At 40.6% G+C, this 27,535-nt stretch overlaps 1 protein-coding gene across 2 annotated transcripts in view; it reads left to right on the forward strand.

The window, feature by feature from the left end:
• Positions 1 to 27,535, forward strand: part of PTK2 (protein tyrosine kinase 2) — a 191,183-nt gene that overhangs the window by 14,914 nt on the left and 148,734 nt on the right. Inside the window, exons 2-3 of one of the 2 annotated variants that reach the window (XM_064643988.1) lie at positions 148 to 206; positions 25,848 to 25,874. The gene's annotated coding sequence lies outside the window, so the exon portion shown is untranslated. The remainder of the gene's footprint in view (positions 1 to 147; positions 207 to 25,847; positions 25,875 to 27,535) is intronic. The other variant, XM_064643996.1, reaches the window with a different exon arrangement.

The raw sequence follows: 27,535 nt of genomic DNA on the forward strand, positions 1-27,535 counted from the left end.
AGGTGTGTACTGCAGCTTGTTCCTTAGGAAGGTTATCTTGTCTTCATAACAAGAATATCAGTTATTTGGATATCAGTTTCTTGGATATTTGACTACTTTGACATTATTTAAGAAAATATCCTAATAAATTCTAAATGTTTATTTCAGATTTCATGTTTTACCCTGTACTGAGCACTTGCTGCTGAGAGCTGGAAAGTCTACTTAGGGTATGTACAGCAATTAATGATTTCACTGTCACACGGAGTTTTACTCGAGGTAAAACAGGTCAAGCTGAGATTTTTTGTAGTTGTTCTTCTTTCCTTGTTATTACTGTTGAAAATCCTGATTATTAAACAATGGGTGTTATAACAGGATTTCTTGGTTTGTCTTTTCCCTGGGTCTCCTGGAGCTGGCCTTTTCCTGCCAGGCTGTCCCTGGTCCTTCCCTCAGCCCCAGGGTACAGAGGTGGGCAGAGCTGTGCAGCAAGTCATTTACAGTGCAGGGCAGGAATTTGTGAGGTGTTTGCTCACCTACCAAAACCACTCAGCTGGAAATTGTCTGACCAGTCCCACCTGCTGCCTTTGAAGCAGAATGTTAATAATTATCTGATCTCGTGTTCTGCTTTTCTGTAGCACATAAAAAGTTTGTCTTAAGCCACATCTTGGCTGTAGGGGCACTTGGCCTAATCTCAAGTAATTAGCTGTAAGCAGGAGTAAAGAAGTTATAGCCACAGTATTTTTTGTATTACAGGAATTTATTTCTGGTCTCCCTACCTTATTGATTGCTTTTGACACCCCCCCACCCCTTTCTCCCAGGGGGAATGGTTATATTTGCAAACTTCAGTTTTGTTCCTCACTGTAGTTGGTATTTCTGACTTCTGCTTTTATTGCTGCTGATATATGTGGATGTCTGGAATATTCTTACATTTGAGTGTGGCTAGAATAACTTGTTGGATTTTTTTGTTTGTTTGTGGTTCGGTTTCCCCCCTTTCTACAGCTCTCCCTGTGGTTGGTGGTTTGGGAGCCTCTATTACATTACTTGTTTTCCTATTGCTGAGGCTTTGACAGGTAACAAAATCTGCTACTTCAAGTGCACTTTTGAATCTAACTTGTGGATGTGATTACCCTTATTTAAAACTTTGATATCACCTGTTTTAGTTTCATTAATGTTCTTGCCTGGAGTATAGTGCACTTGAGAACAAAGATGTAGTTGCATTTCAAGTAGACTAGACCCCTAATGGGACTTCAGACTGTGGTCTTGGACCCATATTTGCATCTTCAGGAATCAGCAGAGGGTCACTTAGTGTTTCCTGAGTATCTAAATTTGCAGGGGGAGATATCTTTATTCTTCGGTAGTTTACTTCAGGAGTGTTCTGGATGTAGTCAGCCTTTCTTAAACTTCAGTTTTCAAGTTTATGGTGACTAATTGTTTCTCCTTTCCAATTTTTCTCTTCTGATATGGGATGATGATTGTTTATATTATGCAATTAGTTTTTCCAAGAAATTCCATCTATTGTCACTACTCCAAAGAACAAGCTGAATGGTTTAAAAAAATCTTCTGTTTGTCATTTAAATTGGAAAAAGCCCAAAGTATTTCAGTTGGAACAAAAAGCTCCAGTACTGATATTTTTATCAATTAGGACTAAAATTTGTTGCCTTATGTCTCATATTAATTGACTTATGATTCGTATGGAAACCCAGACACTTTAAAAATATTTTCTCAACATGAAAGACTAATAACGTGGGAAATCCAGAAAACAAGGAAGGGGATGGTGGGAGCAAGACAGGCCCCTCTTCACTTTATCATATATAAAGGCCTCCAAATCAGACCTGTGATTTCAGGCCTTTTTTGGTGCTTCCTTTAATTTTGCTTGACCTTTTAAAAGGAACAGCTCTGACTGTTGTGATGTCATAAGCAAAAAAGCACACTTGTATGTTTTGTGAACTGTAGCCATTTGCTCTCTGGGATCTGTGGTTCCAAGTGAGTCATATCCTGGTCAAACCATGACAACCAAGTATTTATTAGTTTGTTAGGTAAATACCTTGCACTACCTGCCTAGATAAGACTTTATGGAAAACCAGCCCAGGGTTCACAACAAGGCTGTGAATTACAATGTAGAGGAAACAGTGAAAAATCTTAAATATAAATTGCAAGTACTTCTGACTTGTCAGGTTTATGTTAAATCTGTGAATTTTTTTCTGGCTGGGGATTTGGTAGGACCAAGAGATTAGTGCTACTTATTCTTTGAAAGTGGTGTTGTATATGCAAATACTGGAATGACAGTTGCAGTGGAAATGACAGAAAAAGTGTACTGAATCTCCTGCTTATTCAGCTGCTTTATAAACTGTTATTTTAAGCCTTGGATTTGTATTGCAAAAATTCAAGCTCCTACCTGTGTCACGGTAGTCTTTCCATTATGCAATCACATACTTTGTTCCACAGAACCACTACCTGTTTGGTCCCAAAATATCCTTGTCTATTCATGGCAGTGTTCAAGCCCTCCTCTTACAGGATGGATTTTTCCTGTTAAGTTGGCTGTGATAGTGGTGGCTTCACCCATTTATCTTATGGTATTATTAGTATTTATATTGGTATTATTATTTGTATTGGATGGAGTCACAGAACTTGGGATGAAAGAGTTTAATTTTAGGTCCCTGTTTAGACATGCCTTTTTTTGTTGTAACACTTAAAATTCGCACTCAAAGCGGAGCTCTCACTGATTTGAATAACACCTGGAATTACTTGGCAGATCTGTTTAACCCCCCAGGTGTCAAGACATGTCCATGAAAGAAGAGCTTGGTAATTGCAGGGAACTTGGTGACTCTGCTGGGGTCATCCAGAAACCCTGAATGCAATGTTCTGTCTTCTTCCTGATGCTGGTATTTACTCAGATTACCTGGTCACCAGGGGGGTTCCCCAGGGCTGTGTTTGGGCCAGCCCTGTTTAATATCCTTATCAATGATCTGGATGAGGGGGCTGAGGGCACCCCCAGCAAGTTTGCAGCTGTGACACCAGGTTGGGTGGGAGTGTTCATCTGCTGGAGGGCAGGAAGGCTCTGCAGAGGATCTGGACAGGCTGGATCAATGGGCCAAGGCCAAATGTATGAGGTTCAACAAGGCAAAGTGCTGGGTCCTGCCCTTGGGTCACAATATCCCCCTGCAGCACTCTAGGGTGGGGGCAGAGTGGCTGGAAAGCTGCCCACTGGGGAAGGACCTGGGGGTGGTGGGTTACAGCAGGTGAACATGAGCCCAGGGGTGCCCAGGTGGGCAAGAAGGGCAATGGCACCTGGGCTGTACCAGCAATAGTGGGGCAGCAGGACTGGGGCAGGGATTGTCCCTCTGGGCTGGGCACTGGTGAGACCACAGCTCAAATCCTGTGTCCAGTTCTGGGCCCCTCAGGACAAGAAAGACACTGAGGAGCTGGGGGAGCTCAGCCTGGAGAAAAGGAGCCTTTGTCTCCAAGAGGGATGGACCTTCTCACTCTCTACAACTCCCTGAAAGGAGGTTGTAGCCAGGTCGGGGTCAATCTCCCAGGTAACAAGTGACAGGACAAGAGGAAATGGCCTCAAGTTGCAGCAGGGGAGGTTTAGGTTGGATATGAGGAACAGTTTCTTCACCAGAAGGGTGTTTATTGGAACGGTCTGCCCAGGTCAGTGGGGGAGTTGCTATCCCTGGAAATCTTTCAAAGACGTGCAGATGTGGCACTTGAGGACATGGTTCAGTAGTGGCCTTGGCAGTGCTGGGTTGATAGTTGGACTCAATGGTCTTAGAGGTCTTTTCCAACCATAGTAATTCCATGATTCGTAATTGGTGTGTGCAGAAGACACCTATCGATAGGATGGGATACAAGCAGCAGTTCTGTTAACTTTACAATTCTGACTTACTCCTCAGGCCAGTGTTGGAGCATGGAATTGCTGCAGGCATTCTGTAAATAAAAGTACATGTAATTTTACTTATGTGATTTCAAACATACTGGTCAGCCATTGACAGTAGGTGGTGCCAGCACTTCCACCTAAGATGCAGCTTCCAGAAGGTGTTCTCTGGATTGTGTCTCTACTGCGAGTGACTTCAGGTGCCTTCCAGCTGTACAGTTCTATTTCAGTTGGAGTTAAACTAGTAGATGATGAGAAACCTTGTTGCATCCAGCATAACACTTGCTTAAATACAGTATAACAGATGGGGAAATTAATGTTCCTTTTTATCTCTTATGGCTAGAAACACATCCCTATGGGGTTTTGTGTATTTTGGATGTTAGACATGTAATTTCATTTTAATACATTTGGGGATTTTCCCTTCTTGATACAAAATTTGTTTAAAAAGACTTCAGTTGGTGCTTAAGACTGTAAAGAACAACCACTCTGTTCTCAAGTGTAAGGCTAATTAATGGATGTTGCTCCTTCCCAGTAACACCTACATGCTTATAGCTCCTCCTGGCTTCTGGAAGTGGAATTTTGCTGGGATTGCTGGCTGGTTTGTTATTCTGGACTTCTGGGTCATTGGAGAAAGATTTACTTTGCCACCAAAGTTATGATAAGCTGCTTCCAGGCAGGCTGGGCTTCCACGTGTGTGAGCTGGGTACAGAACATGCTCTTCTCTCTGGCTGGGCCCTTCCTGGGAAGGGCTCTGTGCTCTGTCTGTGCTGACAGGCGCCACCAGGGTTTTAAAACCAATAAACTTGGATGTAAGAAACACAAGACACTCCATGTGGTGCCCAGTGCCTTTCTGAGCTCTGTCCCAGCCTTTGCTCAGCATAGTTGATACTCCTCAGCCTGTCCCCAGAGCAACTGTTGTCTCTTACAGAGGAGAAAGTGGGCTGAGGGAAATAAATTTCAGTGCTTGTGATATTCTCTTTAATTTATGTCCCATCCCTCAGTGGAGTTCAATAAAACCTCAGCCTGTCGGGATTATCTTGGAATATGTTATCGAGATAGAATGAAGTAGAGCTTTAGTTTTCCCTTTGGAGGTGCCAAAGATCTTCTGTATACCAAACAAGTTATTTGTTTTGGTTGTTAATCCTTCTGGTATATGTGGATAGGCAAATATAAAGCACAAAACAAAGTCTGACTCTGTAAATAGTGCTGCTCTGCAGTGTGACTTGGAGGAGCCTGTAGCAGCACATGCTGATGGTGCCAGGGATGGCCATGCAGTGCTGCTGCTGCTGCCTTCCAGGCTGTTAAATGGCAGATGCAAATAATGGTATTTTATTTATTACCTGCAGTAAAGTTTGTAGCTCTACTTCTTTCAGAGCACTTAATTTGCTCTCTGGTAATGTATAATTGTCCTTCGATCCTGTATTTTGGCGAATGGTTGCGGTCTGTACTGGCTGTTATTTAATTCAAAGCAAGGATCAAAAATTCCCATTTTTACCTTTAAAACTGAGTTAGGCTTTTCAGGCTTCCTGTTGTCCTTTGGGATAGTGTTTGGTACTGGTGTAGCATCTTGAGTTGTAGTTGTGGGGCAGGGTGTTGAGTATCCTCACAAGAAAAGGAACATTAGTGGATACAAATGTACTGACAGGTCATAAAATATGGTGAAAAAAAAATACTGTCCAGCTTGATGGGCAGCAGGAGCAGCAAGGGACAAGCCAGGGGCTGCCAAGGTTGGTTTGTGTGTGCTGTGGTAAGGGAAGGATCTGGCTTGTTTCCTGGCAGACGTTCATGGAGAACTTCCTCTGAAGGGAAGCGGGCTGGAGTTCACTTCCTGAAACGTGTTTTAATTAGCAGTGCCTGGGAGGCAGGGAATTCCACTCCTCAGGAAACTCAGGGCTTGTAAATGCTGTGCTGTGCTCAAAGTGGAACTTGATATTTCAGCTTAGCCTTATCAGCACTGTATGAAGTGAAACCATTACTCGTCTCCCTTAGGTTTGGCACACCTTGTTCACAAGTCCCAATATAATATTACTTTTTTATTTATTTTGCCCCTTCTCTCAGTAGTCTCAATAGCTCTTGTTCACTTTTGATTCACTAAACTCTGAAGATTTTCTCTGGTATTACTGCCTTCCTAGTAAATCTCACTTGGTTTATGCAGGTTTGGTTATTCTTTCCTAGTTGTAAAACTGGTGGAAAACCATAGGATGGTGTTGGAACTCTCTGATTTTCCTTCTCATGTGTTTATAAGACACATCAGGGATATGTGAACACCCAGTATAAAACCCTTCCAATCAGCCTGATTCCCTTTTATGCCTAGATGCTTGTAGATAATTAGGTTTGGTTATTCTGTATTCCTTGAGTTGCATAAATCTTCCTAATGCATCATAATTCTGTAGATACCAATTTCTTTTGAAACCACTGAGTTTTTGAAATAAAAATGCTGTGTTTTCATGGGCTTGAATTTCATTAAATCTATTTATGGTAGCCAGAATTAGCAAAAATCGTGGTTTATTGTTTATTGTATTATGTACTGCCCACACATACTGCTGTCTTGGGTACAGAGTAGGTGACTGTCAGAAGTGATATGATTTGTTTCTGACCAGTAGATGTGGGTCAGTACTCTCTTTTCCTTGGCAAGAAGTAAAGCAGGCAACTTGAATTCCCTGTCAAGAGTCCAGACAAAAGTAGCTTGGGCAGAGTTTCCTTATTAAGGAGGATGAAGTGGACATGAGAATGCAATAACAGACTATAACTGCATCCAAAAATGAATGCTTTAAATGAGAGAAAATGCTCTGTACCAAGAGGGAGCCTTGATCACCTGGCAGAAGTTAATATTTGTCCCAGGTACCACTGAAATTGTGCCCTTTAACAACACGTGGGAGGTTTATTGTAACACTCCACTCCCAGCTGTGCTGGGGATGGTGCAGTCTTTAAATTGCTGACTGGGATTCCCATTAGAAAAAAGGTCATTTCTTATTTTAGTAAAATAGTATTTAGATTGTGCAGAGCTAAAGGGCACTTAAAAAGTCACGGTTGTCAACAGGACTCCGAGTTTGGCATTCCAGGTTATTTTTGTGTGTATTGTAAGCAGGTGGTTGTGTTGTCATTTCCCTCTTTCAGGATCAGTCTACTCAGCTGAACTTTCAGGATAGGATGGTAAAAGCCTGGCAGAATTGTAGAGGGTGTTAAGGTCCAAAGGGATTGGAGAAGCTGTAATCATAGTTTTTCCTTCTGCCTATTCCGTTATTCTAAATGACTTGTGTAAGAGCAATATCAAAATGAATGGTTATTATATGATTTTTCTAATAGTATAATACTTATGTATTTTAACTTTCACTTTTTTCTGAAAGTCTTTTCATGTTGTAGTCTTTGCTAGTTGTAATATTCCCAGGAGTCTGAACTGTATTGTATCCTAGTTATTTTAAACAGAACAATTCAGGTTGTATTCCTCTGCCTTAAATGTATACTGACTCTTGCAAGTCACTTAACGTAGAGATTTGAGTTGGACTCCTGACGTGGTAAATAATTTCCCTTAGAAGCCTTTGCATCATAATTTTTGGCTTTGAAAAAAACCCCAAGCAAACAGGATGTTAACTTGCCCCTCCATTTTGTGTGGTGTTAGGGGCTGTGTATTAATCCTTCTTTGATACCTTAAAAAAATTCCTAAGCACAGGATGTGTTTGTATCCAGCCTGAGCCTTGTGCTTCTGGGCTGTGCTAAATCCTAAACAGGTGTGACCCCAAATGAAAGTGGTTGTTAAAACAGTGAGTTCTGCATCTTTTTTTGTGGGGAGGTTTTTTTGGGTGGATTTTTGCTTTTAATTTGAGGCCCTCTTTCTGCAGGAGATCTTGTATGGATGTAATTAGTCAATGAAGAACAGGACATCTGATGCGGGTGGTGAAGTCTGGGCTTCAGCTCTGAGTTTTCTTGTTGATAAGGTTTGAGGAGAAGCCAAGCCAAAACTACCTGAAAGATTTGCTCTGGGAGGTGTGTGTGCCTGTATAAACACATATGGTGTGAAACTTTCACCAATTACTCTTCTGCTTTTTGAAGGGAAAAATTAAGAGCTCTATATTAAATCCAGAGTTCGAGTGACATAAAAATCACTGAATCTCACTACTAATACAAGCAATTAGTGGTTTTGGTGTTGCTTTTAATAATAAACACTTAGCTTTTAAAACAGAACCTAAATGCAGCTCTCCCCCCTGTAAAGGAGAAAGAAGGACATGAAGAAAACAGTGACTTATATTCCTTAATATCCTCATGGTCTCTGTATTCATATATCTGTACATCAAGCGAATGTTGCTACCATCACTGCAATAACTGCACACAAGCAGTGTGAGAAATGGGTCAGAAGATGCTGCTTTAGCTTTTCTAACTGAAACTCCCACTAAAGATACCCTCATAAATGAAAATTTGAGATGACCATATCTATGGGAACATCACAGATTTAAAAAGCAGCCGAAATGCACAAATACAGAGTTAATTATTCTTTTGGCATCTAATGCTTTTCTCTTGGAAGTTCTGTATCCCCTAATCCCCTGATTTTTAGAGGGCAAAGTGTGGAAGTCCTGAGGTGGGGAAGGAGGGTTGGATTCAATTGGATGGCTCTACGTAGTCACTTCATTCAAATTCCTCACCTGGATTATATTTTTAGAGAAACATTTAATTGCTAACTTTGCATCTGAACTGTGAAGTATTTTTGTCAGAAAAAACTAATTCCTGTGTTATTTTGGTGAGTTGGAGTTTCAGTTTGTTGCTTTAGTATGTACCTCCTTTTTCCTGTTTTTTTCAAAATAATTTTTCAAGATAAATTAGTGTGAACCTGTGGACATTTGAAAAGCAGTTGGTAGGAAGGACCCAGAGCTTGACCTCCAGTTTAGAATTTTTGCTCTCAGAAATAAGCATTAATTCTAGAAATTACAAAAACTGAACAAAAGACTGGTTAATTTTTGGGGTGGTAGAACTATAATTTTTCTCAGTCATCTGAAGTGCAAGCAGTGCAGAATTTCTGCAAATTGGCCCAATTCATGTACTACTGGTTTTCTTGTCTGCAGCATCCATGTTTTCTATGGAGCTGATCTGATGACTAATTGAGGTCAGACACAGTCAGTTCAGGACATCCTTGGAACTTTGCATTTTCTTATTTTTACTGTTCTCTCATATCATCAGAGTTGCCTAAAATGTTTTTTGAAGCAGGGACATGTCTCGATTTGCCCCCTGGATCTCAAATTTCTGAAGAATGCAGAAATTTGAGGGCAGAAATTTGAGGGAGGGAAGCAGTCAGGGATGTGAGCAGCCCAAGGACAAGGAAACATTTCCAAGCCTACTTTATTCCCTGTGATAGAAAGAGAAATATGCAGGAAAAATATGGCTTTGGATTTTTGGATTATGCAAATGATGATACACATGAACCATTTGTAGCTTAAATGGGGTGATTGTTCCCAAACTTTTGTTAAAATCGGGAGGTATTAAAAGAAATTACATTGAAATATTCATAGGATATAATTGCTGAGGCTGTTGATGGTATTTATTTCCTTTTGTGGTTTACAATATATAATTTGTACACTGCTTCTGATACATTTTTAGCTCCTACACTGTCTGCAAATTAAATATTGATTTGTGCATTGCTGGTTTTTAAGCCTCAAGGCACTTCTGAGTTGTGGTTAATTGATCTCCAACTCCAAACTTTTAACACACAGAGTTTCTGAGACCAAGGCATTTGAATTACAAATTACAGTGTTTTACACACGTGGTTCACGTATTTAACCAGCTTCACAAACTTAATATTAGTTTTGTTGTGCAGTTTGCTCTTTGAAATGCTTGTAAATACGAAGGGAAAATAAGGCTAGAACAAAATAAGAAATAAGCTACTGCTGGCAAGTTTTCTAATGTGAATGTAATGTTATTTGCCTGTAAAATATTTGGAAATTCCACTCTCTTACCATTGAAAGTGTCCATCTCATGTCATTCAGTTTCCCAAAAACCCCGAAAGACCTTGATTTTTGTGGAGCTTTCATCACAAATGTCAGTATTTAGCCAGTAATCAGGGCTGTAAATCCAGTCCATGGACGTTCCCAATTTAGGTTTCTGGTAGCTTAGTCTCACAACTTAATACACAGGAATTAAATAAATTTCATCATCTGTCATGTTTGTCTTGAATGAGAGGATTTTGTCCCTAAAAATAATTTTTCGTGGCTGCTGTATAAGGCCATATGAGTTGTTTTTAATATTTTATGCTACTTAAAAGTATTTGGATGTGTGTTCTTTTGGTTCTTAATAAATGTTACAGTTGGTGGCCTTTCATTTGAATAAAGTACCTGTCTTTAAAGGGTGTTGGGGTGGAATAGGTCTCTAGTCATGGTCATAATGTGACATCTAAAAGCCCACCATGCTTTTCAAACCTCTGTTTTGCAAAGGGCAGCTGTGGAGTTCAGCAGTTGGAAAGAGCCTGAGCATTAGGGTTTGGGATGGAGGTTGAGGAAACAGTGGAGCTCCTGTGGAGCTTTAAGTCCTGGAAGAATAAGTAAAGACCTTAATTTCTCAGTCTGGCTTGGTATATTTGTGCTTTGAGGAAGATATGGAGGAGGTAGAACTTTATAATCTCTTAGTATTAACTTCTTTAAAAGCCAACCTTTTCAGAAATGGACATTCTGGATGTAGGACGCTTCAGAAGGTAAAACTTTGCTGTGAGTGCTTTGCAAAGAGACCTTGGGTTGAGCCATGGCAAAGTCACTGCCATCTGCCCAGCCTCAAACTGCACTTCATGGCTTTTGGAGCAGTGTCTAATGTGTAGGGTTCAAATTTTGGAGTTTTATGTAATTGCCAAACCTGTTGACATTTGAAAATGTCTTCATTAGAAAAGTGGGGAAAACCTGAAATCTTTTTGGGGTTGCTTTTTCTGAGGTGAACTAAGTGAGTTTTAGCTGGTAGACTGTAGCTGTACATATTTTGTGTCTGTTCTCTGTGAGAGGTAGTTTGGACCAGGTGATAGCCTTCTTCCCTGCACAGAAATTCCTTAGGCAGGACAAAACCATTACAAGTCACCCCTGTCATCCCACTTACCCCCTTTCTGTGGTTGTGTTACTCGTGACAATATTGTCTGCTGTTACCTTAGTTTCCTAAAGAATTAGAGTTGTGCTGCTTGACATCTGTTATCCTCTCCCCTACACTTATTTGACCATAAGCTGGTTCCTACCAAGCTGCACAGAGGCAGAAGCTTCAGAGCAGAGCGGAGCTGCTGATTTCAGGCTGTCGACAGCAGCGTGCACACGTAGGATCATGGAATCATTTAGGTTGGAAAAGACCTCTGAGGTCATCAATTGCAGAGGTCTTCTCCAACCTAGATGATTCTGTGATTTCCCTTTGGATGTCCCACATTCTGTGATGTCCCCCAAACCTGGTACACTTGCAGCTTTCAACCACCCAGAGCACTCTGAAGGAGGTGGCTTGGGGGCTCGGGGGATCAGGTGAGTCTCAGGTGTTCAGGTGTGTGGGGATAAAGGGGCCACAGTGATGGTGGTGGTGCTTTCTCCTTGCTCAAGGGTGTTCTGAACACAGTTGTGTTGTTGAATATTATGGGTTTGTTGTAAATAATGCTTTATTGGTCTATTCAGAAAAGTGTCTCAATTTTAAATTTAAGTTTGATATTTAATGTATTTAAGTATTTTAATATTTAAAGAAGATAAAATTGTGTTTGAAGAGTGTAAGGTGGTCCTGTGGTCTTGGATATGCTATTTATTTAACACATTGCTGTGCCATTCATTTGCATCTTAGTTTTGCTTTTTAAATTAGAAAGCTTTCTGGCATTGCTTCAGTTCTCATTAGCACTGTAAAAAGTGATCCTTACAGTTGCTGAGGTAAGAATAAGTCTGAAAGCTTATAAAAACAAATCCAGTAAGGGGAAGGGATTCAAATGGCTAAATGGGATAGCAAGAGGAATTAATGCTTTTCTAGAGTTCCTGTTTTAGAAAAACTCTGAGGAAGGGAAAGCCTTGGGATTCTGGACTTGACAAGTGGTACCAGATAGGGGTTTCCAGGTAATTCTCCAGCTACAGAAAACTTTTTGCAAGGGTTTTTGTTTGATTTTGGGTTTTGTTGTTAGTTGTTGTTTTGTTTTTTTTTTTAACTGTAGGTTGATCAGAGAGACCTGTAATTGCACTGTGGAAAAAAAAAATTGTGAGTCTGCTTTTAAAAAACAGAGATACTTTTTACCAGACCTGTAGAGACAGGACAAGGGGTAATGGTTTAAAACTGAAAGAGGGTAGATTTAGACTGAACATGAGGAAGAAATTTGTTAGTGTTCCTTCCCTTTGTTGGTGAGGCCCTGGCACAGGCTGCCCAGAGAAGCTGTGGCTGCCCCATCCCTGGAAGTGTGCAAGGCCAGGCTGGATGGGGCTCTGAGCAGCCTGGTCTAGTGGAAGGTTTCCCTGCCTGTGGCAGGTGGGTTGGAATGAGATGGTCTTTAAAGGTCCCTTCCAACCTAAACCATTCTTTGATTCCAGCCGTGCTGGGAACGATTTAGGCACCTGACAGATCCGGTCAGATCTGTTCCAGTGACATGAGGAGTTCAGTGGTCAGAGTTGCCCAGTTTACCCCAAATTGTTCTAAAGGATTTCTGTACTTTTTCTCATGGCTGTAAGCAGACACACTCCATCGGTTCCCTTCTGCCCTCATGACTTAGTTACTGCTCTGTGATTCAGGGATTGGGAAAAAGGAGATAAATGGACTTAGCTAAACTGCATTCATGTGGCAGCAGAGTTAACACCCCTGTCATTTAGGCTGAAAATAATTCTTTGGTCCTTTGAACTTCCTCTCGTTTGCTCTGAGCTTTGTGGCCTGTTATTAAGAACTTGTGCATTTCTTCTTCTGTGGGGCTGCAGCAGACAAATTCAATTAGAAATTATTCCAACTCCAATTCCATGACATGTTGTTTGCATATGCAGCCTGAAATTCCTTTGTACTGTCACAAATGCTTAGTTTGCAGGATGACGAAATAAATATTAACTGTACCAGAGCAGACACCGGGGTAAATACACAGTGCAGTTCTCTAATTTGATCTCCCTCTGCATATCAGCAAAGAGGGATTTTTTCAGAAGCTCCTGAAATACCAGCATCCTTGTGCAGTAGCTGCCTGATTTTGTGCCAGAATTACTTTAATCTATTCAAGCAAATTTAAGTTCACGTCCACTCTGAACCTGATTAGATCTTGGAGAGCTTGAAAATGAGTCTCTTTAATAATTATTGGAAATTTGAATAAGGTTTTTAATTTGAACCTTAAACCATTTTCTTTCTCATTTCCACCTCAAGCTTGAACTCAAATGATTATTTTTTTTTTTTTCAGGGTGAGTTTTAGGATACCTTCAACAGTAATTTAGAGAGGGAAGACTCAATGTCTTTTCAGTATTTTAATTTAAATTTTTTAATAAGCATTGCATATGTATTCTGCACATTAGTTACAACGTATCCAAAATAATTTAGTGTGCTCGGGGTACCTGACACTTCATACATGATAAATTGAAAACTAGATCACAGAGTAATTAAAAAATGTTCACCACCTTTGCATTGCTGAGGTTGGAAGTGCGTGAAACAACTGTCAGTTCAGCTCTAGATCATCACTGAGACCAAGTCAAGTCTTTGTTCTTGTGGGATTCAGTGGTATCTCACTTTGTCCCAAGTTGGAGCAGGAGCAGAGAAAACTGGATAGGTTTTTTACTGGTCTTCCCTGGAATGGAAAAGCTCTTTAGAGAATAATCCTCAAATAATTTATCCTTGTTTGAAGTAAGAAAAGAAGTGAGCTGGTGTTTTTTCAGTCCTGTGGAATGGTGTGGCAACGAATAAACTACAATATCAGTGAAGAATTAAAAAAGCTTCACAATGTGTTTCTTGGTTTAGACTTTATTGCTGTTGCTGTACTTTCTTATGGATTATATTGTGGTACAAAAGATTTACATTTTGCTGCCTCCCAGCACTCACTGCTGAGGCAAAACCCACATATCTTCTGTACACTTCTTTGTGGTCTTGAATTCTAATCTTTGTGCAGAAAACATTTGTTCACTGAGTCCAACCTACACAGGGCTGTACCAAATGAGCTTATATAATTAGGATATTTGTGGCTCTTTTCTGTTTATTCTTAAAGGACTACATCATGATTTTCTTTATATGCTCCAGCTAACTTGGCTTGCTGATAAGGACTTGTTATACATCAGCAGGGTATGTATTCACCATTAGGATTCCATTTTATATATCAACAAAGCAAGCTGAAGTAAGATGTAATTGTACAAGTGTATACACAGTGTGATCCCTTTGCATAAATCGAAGAAGCTGTTACTGAAATATTTGACTGTACTTTCAAGTGAAGCAGCCCTGTTTCCCAACATTAGAAGCAGAAATAGTAAATTTCAGACTTTTTAATAGTAGATGCATTTTGTATTGGAAAATTTTTTTTTTAAGAAGTCATGTCTAGGTGCAAAGTCACGATAGACTTAAAATCCATTTTAAATGGACTTGTAATACTCTACTTAAATACTTATGAGGCAAGTCAGAGTTACTAAGGGATGAAGTGATTCTTAGCTAAGGAAGTAACAAGCAGCGCGATGTCGGGATTCCTTTCCCTGCTGCTGCCCTTAAAATTGGCTTGTTAGTTATTTGTGAGGAAAATTGGTTTGACAGCCCTGAAGGCAGAAGTGTTCATTTCACAGTGCAAGTAGTGCCATCATGCCACAGCCTTGGCCCTGAGGTGACAAGAGCTGCTTCTTGGTGAACCAGCTCCAGCCTTGCCCCAGGACTGTTTAGGAACCTCCAGCTCCGGGGCTGAGCCTTGGATGGACACATGGATGTAACTTGTGTTATCTGGGAGCTTCAGGACTCCAAACATCCTTATACAGCAGCCTTCTGTCATTATCTTTCCATATTCTGTGGATAATCTAATGAGTTTAAATTGAACCTTGATAAATTTTGGGTAGGGGTGTAAGCTGCTCATTACCTCATTTAGAACGTCAAGGACCTGGACCTCCAACATGTTCTGTTTGGACCCATACCTTTATCCAGTCTGGTTATGGCCAGCAGGCTACACAGGATATTTATATTATATATAAATCAAAAGTTGTCTTTATTGTCCTTGTTCTTTCTGCCAAGTGTCTGTGGAATTTGTCAGTATTGTATGAAATAGTATTTTAGGTGATCTGACTTTAAAAATTGCTGTCGTGGCTCGTGTAGGAAGCGTGACTTGGGATATCTGCTGGGGGGTAATTGCAGCCTTAACTGAAACCCACAGCTTTTAGACTTAGAGTATTATGGCATATCTAATATTTATCTGCCACCCAACATGTAATGAATCTTAAATCTTCCTGCAAGTATTTCTGGTGGTCCTAATCTTCTTCATGCCAGAGGCAGAGAGAAATAATGCTTCCAGTTTTGTCAAATTAAGTTTTTACTGTGCATTAAATTGATTAAATAGAGCAACAGATTAAGGCGAAAAAGACTATCTTAAATTGCAATTCAGGGCTGATAGAATCTTAATGATGCCAAGCTGAAATTTTTCAGAGGGTTTGTGGAGATGAGAATCCATTACTCACGCACGCTTGACTTCGCGTGGTGCTGTATTAGAAACAAACTGCTTGCCTTGTTCCCTTTTTCCAGATGAGCAATGGCCAAGCTTGGAAGTTGCAGCAAATGGAACATGGGAGCTGCATGTGTGTTGTGTTCTGTCAGGCCAGCTGGGGCTCTTGTTTGATCACGTTCTTGCAGAGAACAGACGTGTTGGGGGGTTTCCCGTTACTCGTCTTTTGAATCGCTCTCTGACGGCTACATGACAGAACCAATTAGGAGAAGAAAGCCTGTCTCATGTTGTGTTCTGCAGTTCTTCTGTCTGCACTCTTGTTACCCCATCACCCCCTTTTTTTCCTTCATAATCCAGTTTTGTCAGTCATCTCTTTGGGTTTCTTTGTCCTGATGTATGTGTGTATTTTTCTTTTGCGTGTTTTGTTTTTTTTTTTTTTTCCTGCCTGTGGTTCCTCCCTACCTCACTTGTCATCTTTTTTGCTGTCTTAATTTGTTCTTCGTCTCTTCCATCTGGAAAACTTTATAAAAGGGGACAGAGATGGCAGAGGAGAAGCTAGGGAAAAGTTTTTTCTCTATTTCTGCTGGTGCATCTGCCTTGTGGGGAGAGGAGAGGACTGAACACAACTACTGCTAACACACAACATAGCAAGAAAAAATAATTGTAATTTCAGATGAATACATAATATATTACTCTATAACAACTCTTTTGCCCTTTCTTGATTTGTTGTCTTCATTTCTGTTGCCCCTGAACTCCTGTTCACACCCTGAAGTAAGCTCTGTGTCTCTTTGGCTTACAAAGAATTGCATATTCTTGTGTAATGATAGAAATAATGTTTGTTTTTACCCCTTACTAATTTTCCTTGCCTTGTATCTGCTCTGTTCTTCGACAAATAATTTATTCAATCTAGATGGTTCTTGAAAAAATGTTCCTTTGTAGCCTCAGGGGGTTTTGGTTGGTTGATTGGGTTTTTGGGTGGGTTTTTTTGTTGTTGTTGATTTTTGGGGGATTTCTTGGGTTTTCTTGGGTTTTTTTGGTAAGCACAATGTGTGTGCAAAGGTGATAATCTTCTGATAAACTTCTGACAAACTGCTTTGTGTGTGTTCTTTACTGGAAAGCTCTTAAATTTTTTTCTTCCTCATTGCATGCTGGCTGCATTGGTTATGTTCAACCTTCTTTCACCCGTCTTGAATGTCCTGTAACTTCAAATAAGAAAAACCTAAAACCTTAATTCTAGCTCCTGGAAAACTGCTGTTAACAATGGAATCCATGTGTGGGCCAGAACCATGGAAACAGCATAATTTTACAGTGGTGAAACATGAAAGGAAATGACTCGCCCAACTTTCTAAGAATTTATCTTTAAAATAAAACAAAAAAACCCCACCCAAAACTTGCAAAATGCTGTTCTAGTATTCCAAAAAGAAACTTGGGTGGTTTTTTGTTACCTTGTTAGTCTGTTACTCCAAATCTTTCTAACTAGTTATCATTTTAAAAAGGGAACAAAACCCCACCCCCTCCTAAAAAAACACCCAAGAAAGTGGTTTTCTGTTACATTGTGGTCTGGGATGTGTAGCTCTGTTTTGAATTTTTTAATATTTTGCCTGAAGTAATTTCTTCACATTCTCTGCTGTTCGTGGTTGTGTCCTTGGCATTCATTTCTGTACCTGGGAACACATTCATTTTACATTCTGAAAGATCTACATGCTCTTTGCTAACTTCCTGCCATAGCTAGAGCACAAACCAGCTTTCCTGACATGCAGGGCTAATTTGTATTTCAGTACAGGAACTACAAAATCCTGTCACCTTTTGAAGGCGTGGGTGACTTGTGGTGGCACACTTGTTCTGTGTCACAAGTCCATCATGGAAAACGACAAGGGAGTTTCAATCATAGCAAGCAATGTCAAGGCAATGCTTTCTGAAAGAAAAACATCCACTAAAGCCATCACTTGGAAGAACAAACACTCTGTAGTACAAATGGGAGGTGGCTCTACATGTATAGAGTGCAGTTCTGCAGCTTTCCCTAAGCCTGCCTGAGGGCCTGAATTGTTATGTTCATAAAATGTCACAATATTTCCATCAGGATTATGTGATCACAGGTCGTAGTGGTGGAGACATCCCTGATAGATCTGAACCATTGTCAGCACACACATCCCCCCTTAAACATCTGAAGTGCTTTTGAAGTTTCCTGGGCTTGTTCAGAGTTAGCCATGTCTCCTTTTGCAGTGAGCCATTAAAGGATAAGAACATTCCTGTAATGGAGCTGGCATTCTTAGAAGAGCACTTCTGATTGAGTAGGTGTGTTCTTACAGGTGATGTCTCAGCTCGTGGCTGTTCCATGTCTTTACAGAGCCATGGCAGGGAGTTAAGGAACATGACAATAATAGAATCATTTTAGTTGGAAAAGACCTTTAGGATTGTTGGTGTCAACCATTAACCCAGCACTGCCAAGGCCACCACTAACCCATGTCCCCAAGTGCCGCATCTACATGGCTTTTAAATTCCTCCAGGGATCGTGACTCTACCACTGCCCTGGGCAGCCTGTGCCAGGGCTTGACAACCCTTTCCTTGAAACAATTTCCTAATATTCAGTCTAAATCTCCCCTGGTGCAACTTGAGGGCATTTCCCCTTTTCCTGTTGTTTATTATTTGGGATAGAGACTGACCTCCACCTGGCAACAACCTTCTTTCAGGTAGTTGTGGAGAGCAGTAAGGTCCCCCCGAGTCTGCTTTCCTCCAGGCTGATCCCCCCCAGATCCCTCAGCTGCTCCTCATCAGAACTGTGCTCCACACCCTTCCCCAGCTCTGTTGCCCTTCTCTGGGCATGCTTCAGCCCCTCAATGTCTGTCTTCTTGTGCAGGGCCCAAAACTGAACCCAGGATTCGAGGTGTGGCCTTACCAGGGCCCAGCACAGGGGGATGGTCACTGCCCTCATCTTCTTGGCCACACTATTGCTGGTCCAAAAGATGATCCTCCAGCCCAGCAGTGTGTCTTGGTGGCAATAGTAGGTGTTTGTCCATACAACAGGAGTTTGCACACCTGGTCCTGTATTTCCTCAGCATCTCCATTGCAGCTGAGATGGCAGCTGGTACCTCCCTGACTGGTCCTTGTTGTCTTTTCCTTGTCAACCCTCTGTGAGTAGGACAGCTGCCTTTGAGCAGGCTGATGGTACCTGCCTCCACACCTTTCTCTTGCAGAAACTTCAGGAAGCTCAATGCCAGCTGTGGAGAGGCACTGGGTTGGAGCTGATCTCCAGTAGTTTTCTCAAATGCTTCCTATTAACGCTGAAGGGTGGAGCTGCATGGATTTGCTTTCTCTTTTTTTTTTCTTTTTTTTTCTTCCCCCCCCTACTTGTAAGCTGTGGTCATATTCATTGTGAACCTCATGTCCTCCCAGCTGAGGGGCCCCAGGTTTGGTAATCTATCTTTACTTGGCAGCTCTTCCATCCCTTGATCACTTCAGCTGCCCTGCTCCATCTCTACCTCTGTATTCCTGCTGGTGCAGAGACCAGAACTGGACACAACATGTTGATGCTTTATTGTTTTGCACAGTAATAGGCTTAAGTACCATGTTTTCAGTACCCTTCCTAATGAGACACAATGTTTTATTGCCTTTGGCCAGCTACTACAGCTTGAGCTGATGATTTCAGAGAAAACAGTGACTCAGCCTTCCTCCCGCAAGCTGGAACTGGAGAAAGTGCAAGTGTTACTTGGTTAAGGAGGTATTGCTGGGTTTTTTCCCCTGGATGCATTACATCACAGCTCTGTGCTGAAGTGTTTTTGCTGACTTTTAGCAACTTGCTTCATTTTGTGAGATCCTTGTTGATTTTTTTCTCCCGTTGTCGTGGCTTTTGGTGACCTGTAAGAGCTTAATATCACCTCTAGACTGGAGGATTTCACTCACCCATTTTGTGATGCTGATTAAAACCAATTCTTGGGGAACTGCTCTAATCTCTTCCCTATTCACACCTCTCTTCCCGATAGGTAAGAGGTGTGTATAGTACTTATGTAGGTATTGAGAATAAATTCTTTATCTGAGTTGCCTAGATACCGCATGTTCTGTAACTCACTGTGTAATGAGATTGATCCCACCTGCCCTGAGTAATGATTGAGTAATTTCTCCTGCTCTTCTTAACCTCCTTAAATGTAGCTTCCACCAGAACCTTTTCATTTAATATCCTACTGTTCAGTGTGCCTGGTCTGAAATTTGGCTCCTGTGGCTGGGTAGATAACTCTGGTCATGCTCAGTGAGGTGGTGTAAACTAATTCGAAGTTTCCAGGTGCATGCAGAGTTCATCAGAGCAGAGTTCAGCTGAGATGGAGGAAAACATGTGGAATACTCTCCGGGTCTGAATCAGAGTCTGGATTTTTTTCAATTTCAAAAACTAGTATTTAAGAACCATAAGCAGAGTGATTTTGGAGCAGTTTCAATAGAAGAGGGGAAACTCTGATTTGAAACTGCTGAATGATTTATTTTTTTTGTAGATGCTATAAACTAAGAGACTAAATGTTGATTTTATTTTCAAATTTTAAGAGGAAAGCAGGTATAAAGAGAAGATTGAGGTAATCAGAGGAATGCAACAGTAAACTGACAACAAATTGACAAATTAAGGAAGCAGATATGAACTGAAGGTGTTCTCAAGGTAGAGGATGATTTAGCTGATGCTGATGCTTGTTGTACTGGTGTCATACCACAATACTTTTGCATATCTAAAGCTATTCGAGGTATGTCAGATGTGATCACACTATAGTTGTGCCTAGTACCTGTTTTATCAGCTGAACATATAATCTGAAAAAGCCCTTAGTGTTCTTTGCAGTACTTCAGTTGGTCCTCTCATTTTCCCTTGCCTTAATTTTGTGTTCCTTTGATTTTCAGAGGCAGCAGCTTGCCTTTAATAACTGGTTAAACAGAACTTCTGAAAAGCATAACACAGGCAGTGCACGTTTCCTGGGGAGGGTGTCGGAGGGCTTCATTCTCGTTAACCTTTTCAGCAGACAGAATGAAAGCATTAAATCATTACTGCTGATACTCACAGCTGAAGCAAAGATTTAAACCAAGATAATAAAGGACTCCTGTGCAACGTGGATCTCCTGTGAAGTAGGGGCTGTAAACACGAGGTGTGTGGGTTTGTACGCTGAATTTCTCCTGATCTGGCCGAAGCACAAAATAATTGCAGTGGGGTTTAGTGGATGGAGGTGTCTGTCCTATAATTGTCCCGTTCCATCTCTCCCCAGGGTAACAGATGAAGATTTGCAGCTAAGCTGGATATTCAGCTGCTGCTGTGCCCGAGGCAAATGCAATAAAAATGTCAATAGGGGCAAAAACTCCATCTAAGTAAGCAAATGGTATTTTTAGTGCTGTTCTGATTGACATATGAGGAGTGTGTCAGGTACTGGTGTTTGCAAATTGGGGGAGCTACTGGAAGCAAAAATAGTCTGAGCATTTAAAGACTTGTAAGAATAATCAAAGGTTTAGGAAAAATGGGGCTTTGCAGTGAGCCCCTTCTGCACCTTATTCTACATGGCTAATGTACAAAAAGGTTTTATTGAGTCGCTCCTGAAAATTGCCCTAAAATTGCCTTAATGTAAAATGATAGAATAAAAGGTTGTTAACATTTCGCCCTGCAGATTGCTAAATTAGAAGTAGGTTAGATTTAGCATAGAATTAAGAGGTGCACTTTCAGTAATGAAGAGAAAAAAATACATATATGGAACAACGCAAACGGTGGTTTATACCATCTTTTAGTCATATTGTAAAACTTTTTAATAGCTTTCCCTTAATGGGTGTGCTGTCAGGATTAGTTCATTGTGTCTCCAAGGTATTTGCTCAAAAAATTGGATTTCATGGATCCTTGAGCTTCTCAACAAATGGAATTTTACAAAGTTATTTGTGGTTTTTTTTCTTTTTTTGAGAGGTGACTTCTGTTTACTTTTTTGCTCTTTAAAAGAAAAGAAAAATATTTTGACATAGACAATGAGATCTCAACTTCATTAAAGACTGGAGGAATATCCAGCTGCCTTTTTAGCCTGTCAGACAATATAGGAAGGGAGACTTCCAGGTGGTTGGATCCAGCCTTTAAGAGAACACCCTTCAGCATCAGCCATGCAAAGGCTAAAAGCTGAATATGCATCTGTATTCCTAAGTTATTTTGGTAGATAAATAGGAAAACTGCATTTAATGTTGTCTGTGATATTCCTCAGCAGTTGGAAGGATTGTTGTCCATGACATGTCCTGCTCAGCTTCCTGGAGACTGTGGTCTGTGGTTCATCGTGTGCTGTGAGCCTTTACTTTTCCCTGGAAAGAGATTGTGAACTGAATAGCTGAATGAATTTCAAGGGAATACCATTAGGGTAGAGTCAGCCAGCTCCTGCTACAGGAGAACAGGATTAAATTTCTTGTGGTCTGTGCTTACCACAGCTCTGGAAGGAGATCAGTGCTGCAGATGGGGTGAGAGTCTGAGCCTCTGGAGTTGTCCGTGGAGCCATATTCTCATTTTACCTTGAGGTAGGAAGAGGAAGCTCACAAAATATTCCTGTTTTCGATGATGAGATGTTACTCTTGGAAGGAAGAGTTAAAGTTGCGGCTCCGTTTCTAAGAAAACATTGGGTTTTCTGCAATGTAAAATGCATAGTTTCGTAAGAGCAAATACACTGTTAGAGAGATCTGGTCCTGAAGGCATCCATAAATCATAGGAAAAAAAACTATTGGTGCTGGGATCCACAAAGCCCATTTGAGGACTGTACTGCCCCAAAACCATCTTGGTGAATATAGAAGTAATAGTAGTATTCTTTCTTTAGAATACTGTCCTTTTTAATTCCTCAGTGAATTCATGTACATAATTGGTTTACTTGGAAAGTTTTTTTTGGCTGAGGAACTTTCTTACTTTGTAGCACCTCTAATGTCATTTCAGCTTGTTTCCTGGTCTGTTATAGACATCTGTGTATGATATTACAGAAACCTTGGGTGGAAAGGAGCTCTTGAGGCCGTCTGCCCCATCCTCCCAGTATCTATATGGGATAAAATCAGTTTTCCCTGAGAACTGTTTAACCTTTACAAAGTATGTAAGAGTCTGATTATGATAAAGAATATGGTGTGAAAGTAATTTTTCTCTCTGCCTATTCAGACTGGCAGTTTGCTCCCTACCAAGCAGCACGGTGAGATATGGAAGAATATAAATGCAGAACATGAGTGATCTCGTGAAAGGATCAGTAGGAGCCAGAAGCACATGAAAAGTTGATTCATTTTAGATTTCACTTTGAAGAACCACGTTGGAGCAGACAGAAATGTAGGACTGGTTCATGTTGTACAGCTGCTGTGAACGTGGTTTGTGTGACAGCACTCCAAGCATTCAGGAACTGAGCTGTAGGAGGAAAGTCAGTCTAGGCCTCCCATCATGTGAGGGAATCCTTTTAAGAGGACAGCTCTCCAAAATGCTCTCCAACTTCTCTTTGAGTTGCAAACCAGATTAGTTTTTTTTGTTTTTTTCTCTTCAAGTCATGGCATTGGTTGAACTTCTTGTCTCTAGAGATCGAATTGCAATCATGTGCTTCAAAAAGGGGGAAGTTTTGCACAGTAAAGAAGGCAAGTTTGTAAATGCAATCTGACATGAGTAGCTACCTAAATTCCTGTTCTCAGTTTACCTCTCAGTGAAGGGAGCTTTTTAAGTGCTGCCAGAATCCACTCATCTTTCAGTGTTAGATGTTAAATGAAAAACCATATTTGGAGGATAAAGCTGAAAAGTTTTGAGCCAGAAGAGATGAGAGTGAGCTGGGGAGACGGGGTAAACCCCAGGGTAAGGAAGTTCCTGAAGTGACTCCGCAGCTGATAGAAACACATGGAGGTAATGAGCATTTTACTTACTGTTGTGGTGTCTGCATACACAAAGGAGTGGAATTGCTACTTTTATCTTTGGAATCACGACAGTGTTTATTTCATTTATGCTGTTATGAGTTGATACTTTGTAGTGGCTGGTGTTTGCCAGAATTAAGATACATCAGCCTATAGAGGATCTTGTGCTTAATGGAAATCATTGAAAAAAAAGATACAAGTAACTTGCTAAGTGCATTTATGCTATTGTAAGTAGATTGATATGACCTTCAGGCTTCAGTGTCCTCTGACTTGTTTTTAAATCTAATGTGTGTCAATTAGAAATTAAAAACAGTCTCTTACACTAAATTGTAATAGAAGAAGGTGCAGTTGCAGGAAGCTGTTCAGTGTAGTTGTCCCAGGGGTGCAGCATCTCTTCACTTAATGCACTGATGGGACTAATTTGCAGTGGAACGTGGAAGTAAGAAATCTTTACAGTGTTTGACTTAAATACAGCCACGGTGCTGATGGTGTGGGTGCCCCACTGGGGAAGGCCCTGGTGCAGTAAGGGGATCTGTGGGAGTGCTGGCAGGGAGAGATCACAGCGGAAACAGCGGCTCAGGTGTTGGGGACAAACACTGGAACATGATCGGGTCTTTCTTAAGTTAAAAATATGTGTGTCTTGGCTGCAGAGCTTTCCCTGGAAGTGTTCAAATCCTGAGATGTAAATGCATGTTTTCTGCCTCTCTGTGTATATATGATAACACACCTTTCTGGTGGTTGTGTTTACTGTTATTTTATTGAAATGTGTTGTGTAGGCAATGTAACCAAATAATCTGCTCTGAGTAATAAATGCTGTGACAAAACACTCCCAATACAACAGGAATTAAAAGAAGATTTTAATGTGGTTCATAAGTTTCTGTAGTGACTTAAATTTCTCGATGTTCGTTAATTTTAATGGAACTTAGGGATTAGTTCCTATCACTGTTGAATAATTAAAATCAAATATGGTGTTTGCTAATCCATAGCTTTAGATGTTTTACTCATGTGGCTGCAGTTGTTGATATTGTGTAGCCTAGTGACAAGCAGGAATTTTTTTGTACCTTTATAAAAAAAAGTACCTGAAAACTATTAAACATATGTAAACAGACAAAAAGATGCAACACTTGTCTTCATGTAACTTTCCAAAATAACTGTCACTGCAGCATTTCTCTGATGGAAGAAAGCTCCACTCCATATGTGCTGATCTGGTCTGTGCAGGAGCTGTTGCAGGAGGCAACTTGAGTTTTTTGCTTCCCGCAGTTCCTGTGTCTCCTTGGCCCGGTTTTTCCTGTCTCGAGGCATTTCTTACATGTTAAAATGTAAGAAATGTAACATGTTTTGTTCCCAAGCAGATGATGAGCATCTTTGAGATGGACTTTACTATCTTTTTAAACTACCTGTTCTACCAGACTAAGGCAGGCAGTGTTTTCTCTGGGTTTTTTTGGTGGTGTCCCATTCCATTTTCATTTTGTACTTTGTGTGTTTCAGCTTTCTGTTGTTGCTGTTTCACCATCTCCTCAGGGTAGGACAGTTCATTTTGGAAATTTTTAGTGGGCTGCCTTTCAGTTTCAGGTGGAATTCTCTTGGGTGTTCAGGTTTTACCGTGTTTTCCTGCCACAGACATGGGCTGTAAATGAAAGGAAGCATGATGTTAAATCTGTTGGTGAGAGCAGGGCTGATAAATTTATTGTCTCATTATTTCTTCTAATAGGTGACCACCTGCCCTGATAATCTCTGCATCTGTTTCACTTGCTACAGCTACGGTTAAAGTTCAGTTTCCATGTGGATTTTGTACCCAATATGACAATTTATTACTCAACATTGCTATTTCCTTTAACTAAATAACTATGCAGACCTTTTTCTTAGGTTCAGTTCAGGTTTTTTTCTCATTTGTTTTACTGGTTCCTCTTTTTCATCCCCCCCACTTGTATTTATTCCAGTTTTCATTAACTTCTTGATATATGTCCCCAGTTCTTGTCCTTACAGACTTGAGGAATTCTTGCTTTCTAGTTCTTTGTGGGTTTTAATTTCTGTTCTCTGGTGGGCACCTCAACTACCAGTTACAAGCAGGTATACTAAAGTGACAAGTATATGTATGAAAAGCAGGCAGAAAGAATATAATGAGTTATAGTTAACTATTTAGGAAAACTTAATTTCTATTTTTTTAGTATATAATTTTTACTATGATCTATTTAGACTCTGAGACTGGTCACTGTTTGCAGCTCAAGGAAGCCTTGGAATTTACTACAGAAAGTTTATCCCTGACACTTTGAGCTCAGTAATTCTGTAGGTGGTGGTGAATTCTGCACTAATTTGGGCATAGTGACCTGTATTCTGCTGCAGTAATTACACTCATTGCCTTATAGTGTAATCTTTGTCCTTCAGTTAGGTGAGCAAAGAGTAATCTTGTTAATGAGCAGGGTGAGACAAGGAAAATGCTTTTGATTTGCTTGTGGCATCCCTGGCAGCCAGCAAATTGCTTCAGATAATGTGCTTTATTAAACAAGTACAGCCTTGCAGAAAATTTATTAGGCCAATGCAATTGGAGACCTATTTTCCCCTTCTGTTTCTAAATGTATTTCTTTATTGTTACAGATATTTCAAGACTTCCCTTGCCAGCAGGTAAGTCCTCTGCTTTCACTTATGTCTTGATGCGACAGCAGATAGCTTTTAAGGGCTTGCTTGTGATACAGTCATGCTTTTATATAATCAGAATATTGGTTCTTATTGGCACTGTCATGGTACTTACTCATGTGGGGATCTGAGGTTAAAACAAAACCTGTTGAGGTACAGATTTTTTTTCATTTAAATAGTATATTTTGACAAGGGGAGGAGGTAACTGAGGTGTATTTATAGGCAGTTGTTAAATGTGTGTGAGGTGGTGAGTGCTTAAAGCAACTCAGACCTATGTGGGATGCAGCTCTCAGGGGAACAGATTAGGAACAGCCACAAATAGTATTAGTGGTGATTCAGAGGGACAATGTGCAAGGAAAGGAGGATGGAGGAGTTTATGGGTGGCAGGAATCTCCTCAGGTGGTAGTAGGGAAGGTGACACTGTTCACCTGGCTGGGGTCACAGGAGATTTGTGTCAGAGCTGGAAATCCCCCCTGCTCTATTGGGCCCTGTCTCTCCTATCAGTGGTGTTTAAAAATTAAAAACAAACCCCCCTAAACCAAAACCTAAAAACTGACAATAAACCACACCAAAAGCACTGACCTCACAAAAAAACTCAACCCACCCCCTCAAAACAACCAACCAACCAAAAATCCTAAACCCCACTAACCTGATTATTTAAAAATAACATTTTTTTGTTTACTGTTTGTTACATTTAGTTTTTAACCAAGTACTGAACTTCATAAATGCATTTGTGCCATGGGCTCAAGTTGTGCTGCAGAGCTCAGAGTGAGGATGCCTCCTGTTCCCTGGCAGATGGAATTTGTCCATCTCTTCAGTGCTTGCAATGTGAATTCTGGAATCCAGACTTAAGTGCTGGTTGATTGAGGCACTGGATGTTCACTGTCAGACCTGCTGCCTTTTGTCCTTGCCCTCTGCCTCATTGATTTTGCTCGTGTATCTTTATGTATTCTTTCATTTCTCCTTGCTGAGATGTAATCCCTGCTCTGAAGGTAGTTGCTCTTTACTGTTGGAATCAAGTGGCAATTTCATTTAAAAGCTTGATAGCTGATATGTTGTAGTCTTTCCACAAGAACTTTAGAACAGCTCTTCTGAAAAAAAACCCCAATGTTTTCAAGAATCAATGAAGAGAACTCTAAATGTGTTTTCTTTTAGAAGAAAACTTCTAATCAAGTTTTCTCTTAAGGAAAGCATCTTTAAAATTGTTTTGAGTGCTGAGAGTGGTTGTCAGGCAGGCAAGTACTTATGGAAAATAATGGAAAAATAAGTACTCGATGTTTAGGTCAGGCTGATGGGAAGATAAGGATTGTTGTGGTTTTTTCTCTGCTGCTTCTAGAACAAGGATGTGTGATGAAACTTTTTCTGAGTTTATATTTGGGACTTGAAGAGTTTGTCCAGTGTGAATCACAGTGAGATTATTCTTTTCAATTCGAATATGTGTGTGGGAGTGTCCTAATTGTACTTTTTAGCTGTGTCCTGGAAGTACTAATAGAGGGCAAAAGTTTGCCCAGGATTTTGAAATGGTGAGCTTTTCCCATGGCATGGCAGGAGGCCTTTATAGAGGATATAAAAGCTATACAACGTGGCTTGCCTGTACCAGGGGTTTGGCAATTCCCACTGATAAAGGAACTAAGGAAACCTGTTTTAAA

The sequence above is a fragment of the Pseudopipra pipra genome, chromosome 1, assembly GCF_036250125.1.
Source record: "Pseudopipra pipra isolate bDixPip1 chromosome 1, bDixPip1.hap1, whole genome shotgun sequence".
NCBI lineage: Eukaryota > Metazoa > Chordata > Aves > Passeriformes > Pipridae > Pseudopipra > Pseudopipra pipra.